The following is a 15,537-nucleotide window of genomic DNA, read 5'->3' on the forward strand; positions in this document are numbered from 1 at the left end:
TTCATATAAATGTAATCCACCGGGATCTACAAACAACGTGCCATGTCTAAAGTTTCACGTACACCTAATCCCTTGCTAACATTTACTTATTCAATGCCAGTTCAATGTTACACGATTAAATATCTTTATATTACTACAATCTAACAATTGCTATACTGTACGTATTATTTATTTTATTATATAGGTATTTCTTCTTGGCGTTAAAATTATTTAAAAATATAAAAGTATAATATTATCGACAGTATATAATCGTGAATTAATTAATATTTCACAATTATTTTTAAACTTAAAAAGGACAAAACTTTTTACTTAATTAAGTCTACATTATATGCATAAATATTTTTACTTAATTAACTTATAGTAAAATTGAAATTATCAACAAAATGTTGAAGAATAACTTATAATAATATTGAATGTGACAATTATTGCAAGGGAAAGTTTACGTGTTAATATAATTTCAATAACTGAAATTTGTGCATGAAATTATAGTTTCTGTACACTATTTTAATAAAATTAATGTAGTAGTCAAAATATCGTATTAGTTAGTTACGTTGTGGGGGCGCGCGAGGGCGCGGGTTGCGCGAGAGGGCACGAGAAGGAGCAAAAAGTGCGACCGGCGCGCCGAGCGTCCTGACTAGACTGATGTTTTGGCCGCCCCGCTGCTGATTTTATACAACGTGTTGCTCCACCTTACCTCCTCTGTACAATCGCGATGTAAATTGTTACTTCTGATACATTATTTATAATTAATACCTTAAAATGTAATACAATATATAATGTAAAAAAACAACTAACATCAAGTGAAACTAGTATCTACCATTACTTATCAAAACTTATTAGGGTGATGGAAAATGTCGGGTTCAACCCGAACATCCGAGAAACGATAATTTCTCCATTAACTTAGAGAAAAACATTGAACTAAAAGGATATACTGGAGATTAATCAAGTAATACGTTGTTTTCGTACATCTATTACACGTCTAAAACAAATTAAGTCTAGCAAAACGTACCCTAGGATCATATATTGCGTTCTATTTACTACATATGTTTTTGCCTGGAGGCCTTCTTAAATATTTATTCTTTAAACGCCTCTTAAGACCTCCACGGACGTAACTTGGTGTATTTACCCAACAAACTATTAATTTAAAAAAAGCTTTAAGTAAACTGTGCGACTCGACTCGAGTGTACTTCATTATATAAAATCATTTAGAATTAAAGAAGTATATTTTTAGACGCATCACCTGTACAAAAGCACTTAACATCGCTGTAACTTTGACAGATGTAAATCTCGTAAGAGGATTATTATTTAACAGCTATATGCAAATACACTTAAGGCTATATGGATAAAACATTCTCTCACATATCACGATGTCAATTTAAACTGAATATTTAGCAGCACAAAGAAAAGATACACAGTTTTTACATTTCCATTTTCACATTATAATTGTAACGTTTCCAGACAACTGAGCCTTAAAAAATAATTTGAATAAGATATAGGTACGCAATATATTTTCGCTTCGTTATTTCTCTTTATTGCGATATAGTCCGAAACTCTTTATTTTATTACGATTTGAGCTTTCTATTTTGTTTAAAGCTTGCCATCGTAAAAGAAAGCGTGTTTCAAACAGAATATACTTTGATACATTTTAAGTCACATAGAAATTGCTTATCTGTCTCGTCATTATCTGTTCGATATAATAACATATGTTTTATGTATGTGTATATAATATTACATACAGTGCATTTACTATAGATTATATGACACAGGTATAGAGAATTTTTTTAATTAAACATGTTCGTCATACACAGTAAAACCACCAAGAACCACCGAACCAGTGCTCCAGTTGTAAATCAAGTTATACTATACATGTACTAAAACATGTAAACTTTATATTCTTCAGCAGTTCAACGTATATTACAAATTATGAAAACAAAGTTGTTGTTCCAAATCGTCTTTATATTGTGAACAATTCGAGGCTTACGCTTCTAAGATTAACCCATTTAAGCTTCTCTTTATAAAGATGCAGTCACAATTAAGTTCGTCGTAGACGCTACGCGCTACGTATGTACGCTTCGTTACGCTACGACATTGTCTACGCCGGCATTAGCTTAAGTCGCGCGAAACTAATGTAGCTGTTTTTTTTAATATTAAAAATAAATGTATATGTATCGATATGAAAATAATTTTAATTAATTTGTAGGAATGTTTTCTATTGATATTGTAATATTAATAGTAATTACATTTTACTCATATTTATATTAATTAAACACACAGCGGCTAATCAAAGATGCTAGAAAATCGAATAATGTTTTCGACTAGTTAGGGAACTTTATTTGTACTATGTAACAACATCCTAGCTGTGTAGAATTAAGTTGATTTGCTACAGTTTGCTCTTTGAGCTTACAAGCCAATAAATTGATTTCCTCGAAGCCATTACGAAGAAGAGCCGGAAAATCGAACTAATATTTTTAGTTCGTTTAAACGTCTTACCGAGTACCGAGGAGCTCAGAGAAATGTGTTCCAATCTACTTACAACAAATATAATTGTCTAAGATAAAATAATACTTTGACATTCGATAACAAATTGAAACTGAACTTAAAAAATATGAAAGTTGTCGCTTACATTATTCTAAGTCTTAATTAACGTTATTGTCAGATATTCTATTTACAAGATAATTTTCAGTAAAGTTGAATCTTATTTGAGTTTTTCCTCCGCAACTAATAACAAAGACAATATCTAAGTTGGCACGTCGAGTATTACAGTACCTTTGTTACGGAAGTGCCAACTCAAATACTTGTTACTGTAATATTGTAAAAATGGCCAAATAAATATTTAGAAAATGTAAATGATATGCAAAATTTACGTATTATTGAAATGGAAATAAAAGAAAGAGTATTCGAAAATTCAGAACTGTCATCGGATAAGGTTAAACCACTTATCATGATGTAGCTTTCGTATCCTCTCTGGACATGTGTTGCTAAAAGCTTTGCTATTGTTTTATGTTATGTTTAATTGTCTTCAATATGAAATAAAATAAAAAAGATATCCGTAATTCAGACTGACATAATATTTTCTATTACTTGTTACTAAACTGAATTATTAAAATATGAAAGCAGTTCATTATCTTATATATAAAATTCTCGTGTCACAATTTTCGTTCCCATACTCCTCCGAAACGGCTTGACAGATTCTCATGAAATTTTGTTAGCATATTGAGTAGGTTTGAGAATCGGTCAACATCTATTTTTAATCCCGCGCGGACGGAGTTGCGGCCGACAGCTAGTTTTAGATAAAAATTTAAATTCAGTGCACAAATAGGAATGTATAAATCCGATGTCCTATTGACCTACATGCTTCTATTGTACTGCTATTGACGTCGCTAGGAAAGTAATTTTATCTACGTGATACAAAAACCAACCATTTACTCGTATATAAATAAATAATAATAATATATACAACAAGCTCATACGTCGCATCGAATACATTTATGTATATTTCTATGTCAAAATGCTTATATACCCTTTCTATAGATATCAAATGTTAGTTTTATTAGTTTTTATATTTAATAAACAAGGTTAAAGAATTTCTTCGACTATACCGAACTCACATAAACAATGCCAAATCCATGTTAAATTGTATTATTAAAAACTTAAATATATTCAAAGAATAATAACATTATACTAAAAGGATTTTACAACTAAGCCAAACAGAACGGATTACTAGTTATGATTTTAACTAAGAAATCAGCTATTTTACTTCATCCGTACGTTTATCAAAGGCCATCGAAACGACGTCATTATAACTGCAGACCACAAATTAATACCGCCTAATTGCTGTCGACTGATTTTGACATAATAGTTAACCATTCTACAATAATTATTATAAGTTTACAACAAAAAATTAATCTTACTCCTACTTCATGAGTGGAACATCAAAAGAAATCGACTGCATTTCTCTTCTCGAACCAATAAACAAGATGACAAACTAAATGGCTACGAGGCTACGACCCATAGCTCGTTTGTCAGCTACGCAGAACTCATCACGATTATTGCCGGTGTTTTCGCAATACGACGAAAACCGGCGTTCCAAAAAATGGCTAAGAAAAGGATTTGTTCGAGTGCTGTTTTCTGTGCCGAACGTTTTTCACCGCGGAGATGTGTATACACGAGACGAGATACTCAACATCGAGATCGGAAATAAAAAAAGATTTTCATAGCGCCATCTGTTATAAAGTAGTGGAAAACGCGGCGATGAACGCGTAATTTCAGAAAGGTATAAGTAACATTATTTTTGCTACAATTTGGATCTCTATATTGTAAATGTATTAAAGATTATTATTATAATAATGGCAGGAGTTATTCTTTCACATAATATATTGCTAAAATAGTTTAGTGGCTCTTCAGTTTAATAATTTTTTTTGGATGGCGTTTGAAATACAATAAAATTCCAATGAAAAAAAATGTAATTTTTTCAAGTATAAAATAGGAGTTTTGCAATAGAAAACAACACATATAGAAATAAATTGAAATTACATCAATTTATATATAATATAATAAATTAATTAAGTTAATATAAGATGTATTTAATATGAACAGAACGTGACTCGAGTGAATGAATATTTGAAGACCGTCGACGCATGTCCAGTTCAGTTGCGATCACAAACAAATTTTAAAAGCTCTCACAAGATCCAAATAATGTTATATATGCGAATACTAGATAAATAAAGGTGCATGTTTGTTATAATATACCTTCAGAACCTCTGAACGAATCTCGATGAAATTTAACATGCATATACAACATAGTCTGTAAGAACACCTACGCTACTAATTATTTTATTTTTTATACCGCGCGGACAGAGTCGCTGGCGACAGCTAGTTAATATTTTTGATATAAAAATAAATTTAACAATTTGTAGTAGCATCCTTTGCTTCAGTAGACTTGACCTTGACTGTACTCGACTGAAACCAAATAATTTTGGATATTGTCTAAACAGATGAACGTGAAAATTGACACAATTAAAAGTATTATGGTGAAAAAGTGTTTTTTAATAAAAAACATTATTTAATTAAGAATTATCGTATCGTTGTGTTGTATCCAGAAACAACACAAAATCTAAACGAAAGTATATACACTTTCCTTTTTTTGAACAGCTTTATATTTTATACAACAAATCTACAAAAATAACATTTTGGAAAAACCTTTCATATATGTTATTGTGAAAACGTCATTAAAATTCAAATGCCGTCAGAGACACGGGAAAAGAAAACCAAGTATGAACAAAAAAAATATTTTAGACATTAGTAAGAAAAACTTCTAATGAGGGAAAGTAAAAAAACACTAAAATACTAACATGTTTTATGTTTAAAGTGAAGACTGCCAAAGTAAATCCTTAACCCCAAAAACAGGGTTGTTTTTACCCAACAAAACTTACTTATTTAAATGTATCTGAAAACAAAAAAAAGTACATGAAAATTAACTTGTGAAATATAAGCTCTTTCTTGGTCGTGATATAAATATTAAAAACCTGTTGCCTCGTGCAATATCCGTGAATTAATTACTTACAAAGAATCGAGTTATAAAAACTCCTGCAAAGAAAATTAAATTCTCTACGTACAAAAGCCACAAAGGGCTAGTATTTATAAAACCAGCTAACTAAGGGCTAGAATATAATATAAGTAACATTGCATCTTGTCTTTTCATGTGGAAATTTAACGAACATTCAATTTGTTGATTAAGTTAGTTTTTTACTTAGTTCCTTTGTTCTTTTGTGCTATCGAGATGCCAATTGGAGCATATAAAGATCAACATTTGCTTTAAGATGTCTACTGTATAGAAACTGAAAGAGTGCTTGAGGCTATCCGTGTGCAGCGGTCTTTATTTTACAAGAAAATACAATAAAAACACGACGTTGCACGCAGTGGGTAGTGCCTTTGCTGTTCTTGTCGGTTAGATATTAAACACAAACGTTGGAAAAGGAAAACAGAGAGAATTACGGTAAAAATATAACTTTAAACACAAAGGTTGCAGTTCAGGGCTTAATTTTTCTTGTTAAATGCTTTTATACTTGACTATAAGAAAATACAAAAGATGAAATGTACTTTTAGTTCCTTTAATCATAACATTACTTTTCTCACAAAACATAAGAAAAACGAATTATATTTTATATTTTTAATTCAATTGACTATTTTTATCTCTTCACATAGTTTTTATAATGACAAAGCAGATAAGAATGTCATATCATCAGTTTTAAATGTAGCGCTCACATTTTTATACCTAGTGAATTTTTGACAATAGTATGTAAACAAATTTGACTAAAAGATCTACTTAGACTATATTTTACGAAGAATTTAATTATGACTAAGCAAAGTTTTATAGCTATTTCTGCATTTTGATTAACACATATTTTTCTTAATAAATTATGGCTGAATTTTCATTACTTAGGTCGTTATTATACAGAGTGAGATTTATGCCAATAAATCTACAACAACAACTGTATATATAAAACAGAGTTTGAAACAATTTAACCAAACAATGTTGTACACAAGACACAGAGCAACAAGAAACTTAAAACAGAATTCGAATCGAAAGCTTGTTTTGAATAAAAAGTAAAGCCTTTCGAATTATACAGGTAATTTACCAGCACGTGTTGACGCAAATCTAACGCTACAATGTTAATGTTAATGGAACTCAAATGTGATACGATATTTAATCAATAACTCTAAATAATTCAGCATATTGTGGTCATCGTGACAAACAAATGATACATATCTAAACAGAAGTGGAAATTACAAATGTAATATTAACTTGCAACAATGTATCGGAAATTTATACCCATTTTATTTTAAAAAAAAATAACTTGCAAGGTAACTAACACTTTATCACAATTGTTTTTTTTTACTCTGATTTTAAATAAAAACGCTTAGATGAATTCATTCAAGCTAAATAGGTGATATATTGTTATCAGAGTCAGTTAAAGTTAATTAGCTTCGTTAAAGCTTGGAAAAATGTTTTGAATAGCATACAACCTTTTATATTGTGTGTACTGAAAACCTGATGTAAGTAATTCCGTAAATGTACACAAGAACTTTGTACTTTGTTAATTCATTTTAAACGAGGGAACGATCCGTCCTTGCATCACATCTCGCCTTTAAAATGCAAATTTTAAGTGCTGATTTACAACGAAGACTGTCGTGAAATACATGAGAGGAAAATTTTCAAATTCATGATGTGAAAGCAAAGATATTTAAATATATAAAGATAACGATGTCAGTTTGTAATCTGCCGATCTTTATCGTAGTGATATAAAGGACAAAGATTTTATTGCCAGTTTTTGCGTATAATTGCAAAAAAAACTCATCGAATTTATATGATTTTTCACAATAGTTTTAAATACCATTTAAGTGAGTTATAAATTAAGAAGTATTTTTTTGTACCTATTAAACTATAACTTTAAAGATTTCTAAGTACAATGACAATAAACCCATCTTGTATTTATTTGGCTCGAATCCAGCGTATTGTCAGGTGTATGGGACAGCTGGACATCAGTTAATGAAGGCAATCAGTGGCTTTGATGCACTTTGGCAATAAAATGAGGTCAACAGGCAGACTTGTTGCTTGCTGGATGATATTCCAACAAATGATCATACTTTTTAACAGCACGGGGATGAAGTATAAATATCTTGCATCGAAAAATAACAACAAGCCATATTTAGAATAGATTTACATTTATTATTTACGAACTTTAAATAGGACACACGGCTTGTTTCCTGTGACAATAGTAGCGACATCTCACTGAAATAGATACCGACAAAATGTCAAACCCAGTAAAATTTTATACGGATTTGGCTAATTGATTAAAATTGAAGCGTCACAAGCAACTAGATAAAATTAGAAATGTTAAAAATGTATGGAACTGAGAATAAATGTCGGTATGTAACGTGCTAGTCGTGTATTTTTGGTAAATGCTTTTAGCGTTATCGGTCATCAAACGTTTCTAACACCGGAATAGTAAAGTTTGTCACATTGTCTTCGTACTATGATCTCCTGACCTGTGATAACACTTTTTTCACAAATATATTCCTCGTCGATCTCATAGAGGTAATAATATATAAGTAGTATATAAAGTAAAATTTAATAACAAAGCTTCGGTAATCCAGACAACGCTTGAACGCATAATACGAACGCGAACAGCTGGATTTTTCCACGCCAGTTACATTTCACTCGAGATGCATTGTCACGAGGAAATGGTGCGGGAAGAATATTCGTCTCGCGAAATACAATGATAGCTTACGTAAATAAACTTTAAAATATATAATGTTTATGGTTTCTTCTTTTTATAAGATTTAATTACTTAATAAGAACATTCAGTACATATATTACTGATTTCTATATCGAAGATAATTTCATATTATTACATTTCGGTAACGTTTATGTTTTTTAGAACAAACTAAGCTGAGATCTAAATTGATTGTACGAAGTGAAAGAAATTCTGTTTTATATCTTTGACCTTTCTTTCAAACTTCCCCTTTTTATTTATTAGTTGTATGCCTTGTGACTGAAAAAAATGTTCTGATCATATTAAGAAAAGGGAATGAAAAACTCGTATATATGTAAAATGGTCGACTGCATTGGAATAAGACTTTATCGCAAAGATACTACAAAAATAAAGACAAAATTAACTGCAATTCCCAATAAAATTTGCGGTTCGAAACCTTATAATTTACATGAGCGGTTGAATTAACTCGGTAATTTAAATTTTGAACTTAACACAATCGCATTAGCGCGCGCGTCAACTTTGTAGCGCGCTCGGAAACTCGCTTTAATTTAATTACACTTTATTTTTGGTTAAAAATGCAATTTGAATTTTGGTTTTGCGAAAGGCGGAGGACCACATACTATCGAAATCATTAGAAAAGGACTACATCCAAAAATGGATACAAAAAGGCTAATGATGACGACAACACGGCAGCTAGACTGACACAACGTGCCACCGCAATCACTCCTGCAACTGTGTATAGCATATAGATTAGCCATTAGCAAATCACATCTGAACCGGTTTAAAATTTCAGCTGCGGTTCGACATCTAAATTGGCAGGACACAGCTAATTTCGATGTGTTATAATTATGTGAGTCGAGCTGTGAGCTGCCAGTTCGAAGTTAGAAATCATAACTCTATGCAGGTACAAATTGAGTCGGCTCACTGATCTGCATCTGAGATGTGAGCCGTGAACTGATCTGTAGTTCATACATTTTATGTTGAGTTAACTACGTCTAATATACACTGATTTTATATTGTAAAGAGTTTTGTTAATTGTTAAGTCCTAAATACAGAATAAGAAAAAAGGAAAAAAAAAATAAAACCTAAAAAGAAAAAATATTATTTCCATTAAGAAGAAATGTTTGCTAATTTGATACTTGAACCGCAGCACTAAAGGGTTTGTTAAAAATATAAATATATTTTATTTAAATGGAAGAACGTTCGTGAGGACAAAGCTGCATTATTAAATACAAGTTCTAATTAGACGTGCGAGTCTCATATGTCTAGTGGAAACGTACATTTTTAATATAAACCCACAAAGGTTGTGCTCATTCAATATTTATTTCCACTCGTTAGATCCACAGTATAATTTTAGTGAAAACTGCATACAGAAATAATGACCCAATATAAATCTATCTTACTATTATTATAAATACGAAAGTCCAGATGGATGGTTGTTTGTTTGTTAGAAGGTATGTACGCTGCATGGATATTAATGAAATTTGTCATAGATGTAGAACATAGCCTTCTAGGATAGTTTTTTTTAATTACGCGCAGATGGCGTCACGGGCGACAGCTATCAAACACATAAAATCCATGTATAGTCTGTGAACTGTTGAAAACACTACACTGTCGATTTTTTTTTCGTTTTATGTCCTAAAAAAAATAAATGCACTATTGGATTCAGTTTTATATTTAACCATAATTGTGGCAAGATTTATTTTTTGATGAAAGTATTCAATAAAACTAAGTTAAAAATAATTTTGTTGTGATCGTATATTTTTATAAAGTTGTATGTATGGTATACTATACAGAATGAACATAAGGGTTAATATAAGTTCATTAAATTAAATATGTAATATATAAATATTATCATGTTAGGTAGAATTTTAAGAATTCCTTTTATGAAAAAATAAGAATCCAATTGGGCCTAATGGATTAGATGCGTACTTCACAAATTGCTTGAAAATGTTATTACGTAAAATCCTAGGTGCGCTACATTTTATTAAGGAAAAACGTTTCTTTACGTGTACACTAAAATATATGAAGTAAATTAATAATATTACTTTACTGTGTTTATTATTAATTTATTTTGATTGACATACGGTTATGGGTCATCAAGAACATTTTACCTTTCGTCACAATTTTACAATCTGATTAGTTTTATAAACAACATATTTTTGTCTCCATATTGTCAAAGAGAATTTTGCGATAAATTGTGTCAATACAAGTTTAACTGCAGTGGAAACACATTTACAACTTATTTTATTATTAGTTTTATATTATATGTTATAAAACAGATAACATTAATAGAGTGAACATCTTAAACGGAATTTGTAAGATAATGAAGAACATAAATTAATAAAAGGGCTGTTCATATTTCATCGAGGCTTAACTTAATGTGAGTTACTACAAGTTTGCTGGGAAAATAACAAGAGAAATAAATGCTTATGTACTTTATATGACATGTTTAATATTCAATACAGCGCTCGTTTTATTGTAACTAAGATGTAACCTAGATGATACTACAGCATCTCTCCTAATTATCATTTCTGAGGAAATTAACCACAATTAGAGTTAATATTAAAAATTATTGCATATTTTAGTTTCTTAGTTTAAATTTAGGAAGTTGTCATTTCAGATGAATATTTAATTATGATATTAACTGATGAATAAGTAACGTTCAATATTCATATTTGACAATTAATAAGTCTCTCGTTTTTTATTCTATTTAAAATATTGCATAACTATAGTAACGCTTCAAATGCACTGATATACTCGTATGTATTAATCCATAATGTCTTTTCTTTCATTCTCTATGATGAGATCAAGGCAGTGGAAACTCTCGGTAAGAAACATTTAGGTATCAAAATTAGGAATGTATAGAGATATAACGCTAGATTACAATCCTTTGTAGGCACATGTCATGGTCAGTCCAAACTGAACAGATAAGTAATTACTGATTCTCAGTCACTGAACCGCTTGCAATCTTGTAATTACTAGCCTTTGAGGTATCTTCTTAGAAGCCTATTGTACTCTAGCTTTTGAGATAATCCTGACCCATGTTATGTACATGATCTGTACTAAACTGAAATAATTGTTAAAGACAATGTTCTGATTGCGCTGTAATTTCATAGCGGGGAGTATCGGGGGCGCGGGGGGAGGAAACTGCGCAGCGCTCAGATCACCTGGTACCACCAAGATATATAAAAATACTGATAAGTGAATATGAAAATCAGTTACAAATATTCCGTCTTACCTGAAGCGGATTGTTGAGTTTAGAGTAAGTTTAACTCAGTTTTCAGTTTATTCCTATACATGTAAGTTTTAAATGAACAGTCTGACTGTACAAGTAAAACCGAAAATGTGCAGCTGGCTTTAGATACAAAGAAGGAAATTAGTGATATACATTTGAAATTCAATCTACCAGTATAGAACTTTGAAATAAGTAAAAAAGTTAAAATTCTGAATTGAACAGAATAAAATGTTAACGTTATTTTAGGTATTTAACTTGGACGTCGTTATATGTTATCTATTTTAAAATCCATTAGGAAATGAAATGTGCATCGTTGCACGATTAAAATAGCTCGACTTCATTGAACTTTGATTCTATTCCAGTTGAAAATCTTATTATACATTTATAATTTCTTCAAAATAGTACCAGCTAACTGTGAAAATATTTGCTACTGAATTTTATACGTCACTCTTCACTACACTCCATTGGGTCTGCTAAAGTTTTATTTTTCTATCTATAGATGTCGCTGACGAATTCGTTCGCATGGAATTATAGATAAAATTGGAATCTATCTCTGCTAGTGACGTGTTTTTTTGTAAGAACTAGCTGTCGCCCGCGACTCCGTCCGCGATATTTAAAAAAAACTTAATACCTATATATATATATATATATATATATATATATATATATATAAGTTAAAAAGCAGCTCTTCAATGCATAAATTCGAAAAAAAAGAAGAAATAGTATCCTATGTCCGTCTCTTGGATCTAAGCTACCTCCTCACCAATTTTCAGCCATAAAGCGGTTTTCAGCGGTAAAGCCGTTCTTCAGTTATAAATAGCGTAACTAACACGACTTTCTTATATATATATATATATAAGATATAGGGCAAACAGTGGGACCAGTAACAAAAAAAAAACACTGTGGTACAAGGACATACGAAAAACCGTAGGAACTGCAGTTGCGTTGCCAGCACTGATACCTATTAATAGATAGGCCATTTCTTGGAAATGATAGCTTTTGCGTCATTCCAACTTTAATGCACCTGTTGTCTTCCCTGACAGTTAATTCTATCGCTATTAAAGTTTCGTGTCCTCGCCACCGCTAGCAATCGCAACCGTCAGCGTCAAAAGCGAAGATCGAATAAGCACAAAATATTACCTATATAAGTCCATGTATGAAGCACAGTTAAGGTAAAAGACGTCCAGCCATCCAAACTTTGCATTTATAATATTAGTTATTTTTCATTTCTGAAGAAGTGTACAAAATTATTGTCCCCATACTTTCTATATAGAAAGAGTAATAACAAAAAACTTATGCATACGTAATGTCTAACTGTCGGCAGTGGACACCGACAGTTGGACATTACGTAAAACTTGGAATAAGAAATTCTTAAGGGCATATCGATTCCTTTAATGTACAAGTTTGTCAATTTGAAAAGTTCGTCGGTAGAAAGTTCCAGAATATCGGATGACGACGGCTTGTGGTCCAGACGGCTTCTAGACGGTTCCTATAACTCCATTGCATTTGTCGCATTAAACTTTTGCTTGTTAAACAGTTCACACGTCGTTATCTAAAGAAATAACTTCGCTTTAAAATATGAACGACAATTACCCCGCAATAAACTTAGACATGAATATATATTTAATGATTCAGTGATTTCATAGTTTCTAGGAAATAACTTCGATTCGTTATAAACTTTATAACGAATCCAAGTTGCTTGTCCGCTTTTAAATTATAAGTGTTACTAACTTTAGCCTGCAACTTGGTTTGCAAAGAATTAAAAGTGTAAAAGTATATAATGTGTTACTCGAGTCTATGTTCTATATCGGTGCCAAATTTCAATAAAATGTGTTGCGGTGTTATCGAATATATACTACGGAAACCGTATACAATTCCGGGATCATATATCCTATGTATTCTTCCAGACTGTGTTCTACATCTGTACCATCATCGAGATCCATGCAGTGTATATACCTTCAAACAAACATCCATACATCCAAACATCCGCATTTATAATATTAATAAGACGATACATCGGATGAGTATAATGAAACAGATATTCATATAGAAATTAAAATATTCGAAGATTTGTATTCTGTGATACTAAGTATGTACTGTCAGGCGCCATATTTGAAACTAGAAACCACGAGTGTTAGCCGCGTGTAGCTCGAATCCAAATTCATGATTCGATCCATTTGCAATGGTAATGGTCAATGTAATGCAATATTGTTGAAATTCTAATAATATAAACACGAATTCGCTTATATATTGCCAATATTATATACAGGTATTACATATACAGTTGATAGTCGGTATCTACAGCGGTCTACACTGACCGCTTAAAGCTTTTACCGATTGCTTGAAACATCCCGTGTATGGCGGCACTTATTGAATACAGCTCAGAACATTTATATCCTAATCATTTCGGGGTCAGGGTAGGGAGATGATAGATTTCCTCACAATACCATATTATAGATATTTAAACGTATGTATACATATCTTACTTGTATATTCTTAACTTGAACAATTTTGGTACTGAACAATTCAACCACAACAATGTTTAGTATTAAAGATATTCTGAACTAACTGTAGCAAATATCAACTCTATTAAATGTCTACTTCAAATGTCAACTTACGGTTCATTAAATAAAAGCTTGGTTAAAACGAAAGGTATATGTTCAGTTCACTTTTTCCGTATAAATAATTTATATGTATCGATGCAAGTGCACGGCGGCGGCGGAGCCATTTGAATGTCTCATTAACAAATCTGGGTTACTGTGTCTCTCCTATCACTTATATTCAAGTCATTATTCCAATGAACTTTTATTTATGTTGTATCGATTCTCTATATCGAAATAAACTTCCACAAACAAAGTTGCTCGATCATTTTATAAAGTATTAAACCTTAGCTATTGTTAAATTAAAGTATAAGCTGTCAGGGTTAATATATTTTTGCATATATTTTCGTGTCTGAATGTTAAGGAAAACGTTTCGCTTAGATGGCGGTAAGCTTTCGAATTTGTGTTGACAAAACCTAAACGGAATGGATATAAAAATACACAATTTTTATTTATTTGTATGTATATTTCTATTCACATTCATATAAAAGGCTAATAGAAACAAAGCAGTGCTCAAAACAAGATAAATATACGTAAAAAGTTTCGTAATTCGCTTTAAATTGTATCGTTTGTGTTCGTGCCGAGTTTCTCGCATTTAAGTAAGTTGTACAGGTAATTTTGAAACTCAAATAATCCCAGCATACCAACGTAAATATTGAGAATTTCAGTCAATTGTAATGTGTATGCTCCTTGTAAACTTTTGATATATTATACAAGATATTATAATACATTTGGCATTTACGTGTCCTTAGCGTGAGTTTTCATTGTGCAAGAAACACACACAAATATATTGTTATATAATTTATTAGAAGGGGAGTTTTGTTTTGTTCAAAATTAAACTCTTGAAATTTTATTTTCTGAGGAATTTTACAGACCATTTAATAGTGATTAAATTAAAAATAATTTAACAACTTATAGTTGAAGTCTAGTTGAAAAGTTGAAATATTGTTGACGTTAATAGTACACGTTAACGTTTCAACTTTTGAAACAGAATTGAATAAATGATTTGTTACAAGTTGCTGTAGCGAGTCATTAACTTAAGTAACTTATTGTACACGCTATACGACGCATTTAGTAACGTTTTGTCGGTGACCTTTTAACAATTGCTGTAAGTTAACTCGTGGAATATACCACTATGATAGTCTGAAGAAAGGACGATTCAATTATTTCTAATTAAAGAGATTCTTAATATGTAGTTATAGAAAGAACATGAAGGTTTTCCTCCAAACATTTATCACCTAATCGTCAAAATGTCAAAACAATGCCAAGACTCGGTGTGTCAAAGACTAAAAAACAGAACCGTCTTCATAATTTTTTTAATCTTTTTGTTTCTTTTCTTTACAGGCGCAGTTTGGTAAATTCTACTTTAAAAGTCTTTGGTACACTGGTACTTAAAAAATTTCGTATATCGACTGCAACCATA

This window comes from Papilio xuthus, unplaced genomic scaffold (genome assembly GCF_000836235.2).
Source record: "Papilio xuthus unplaced genomic scaffold, Pxut_1.1 DF825017.1, whole genome shotgun sequence".
NCBI lineage: Eukaryota > Metazoa > Arthropoda > Insecta > Lepidoptera > Papilionidae > Papilio > Papilio xuthus.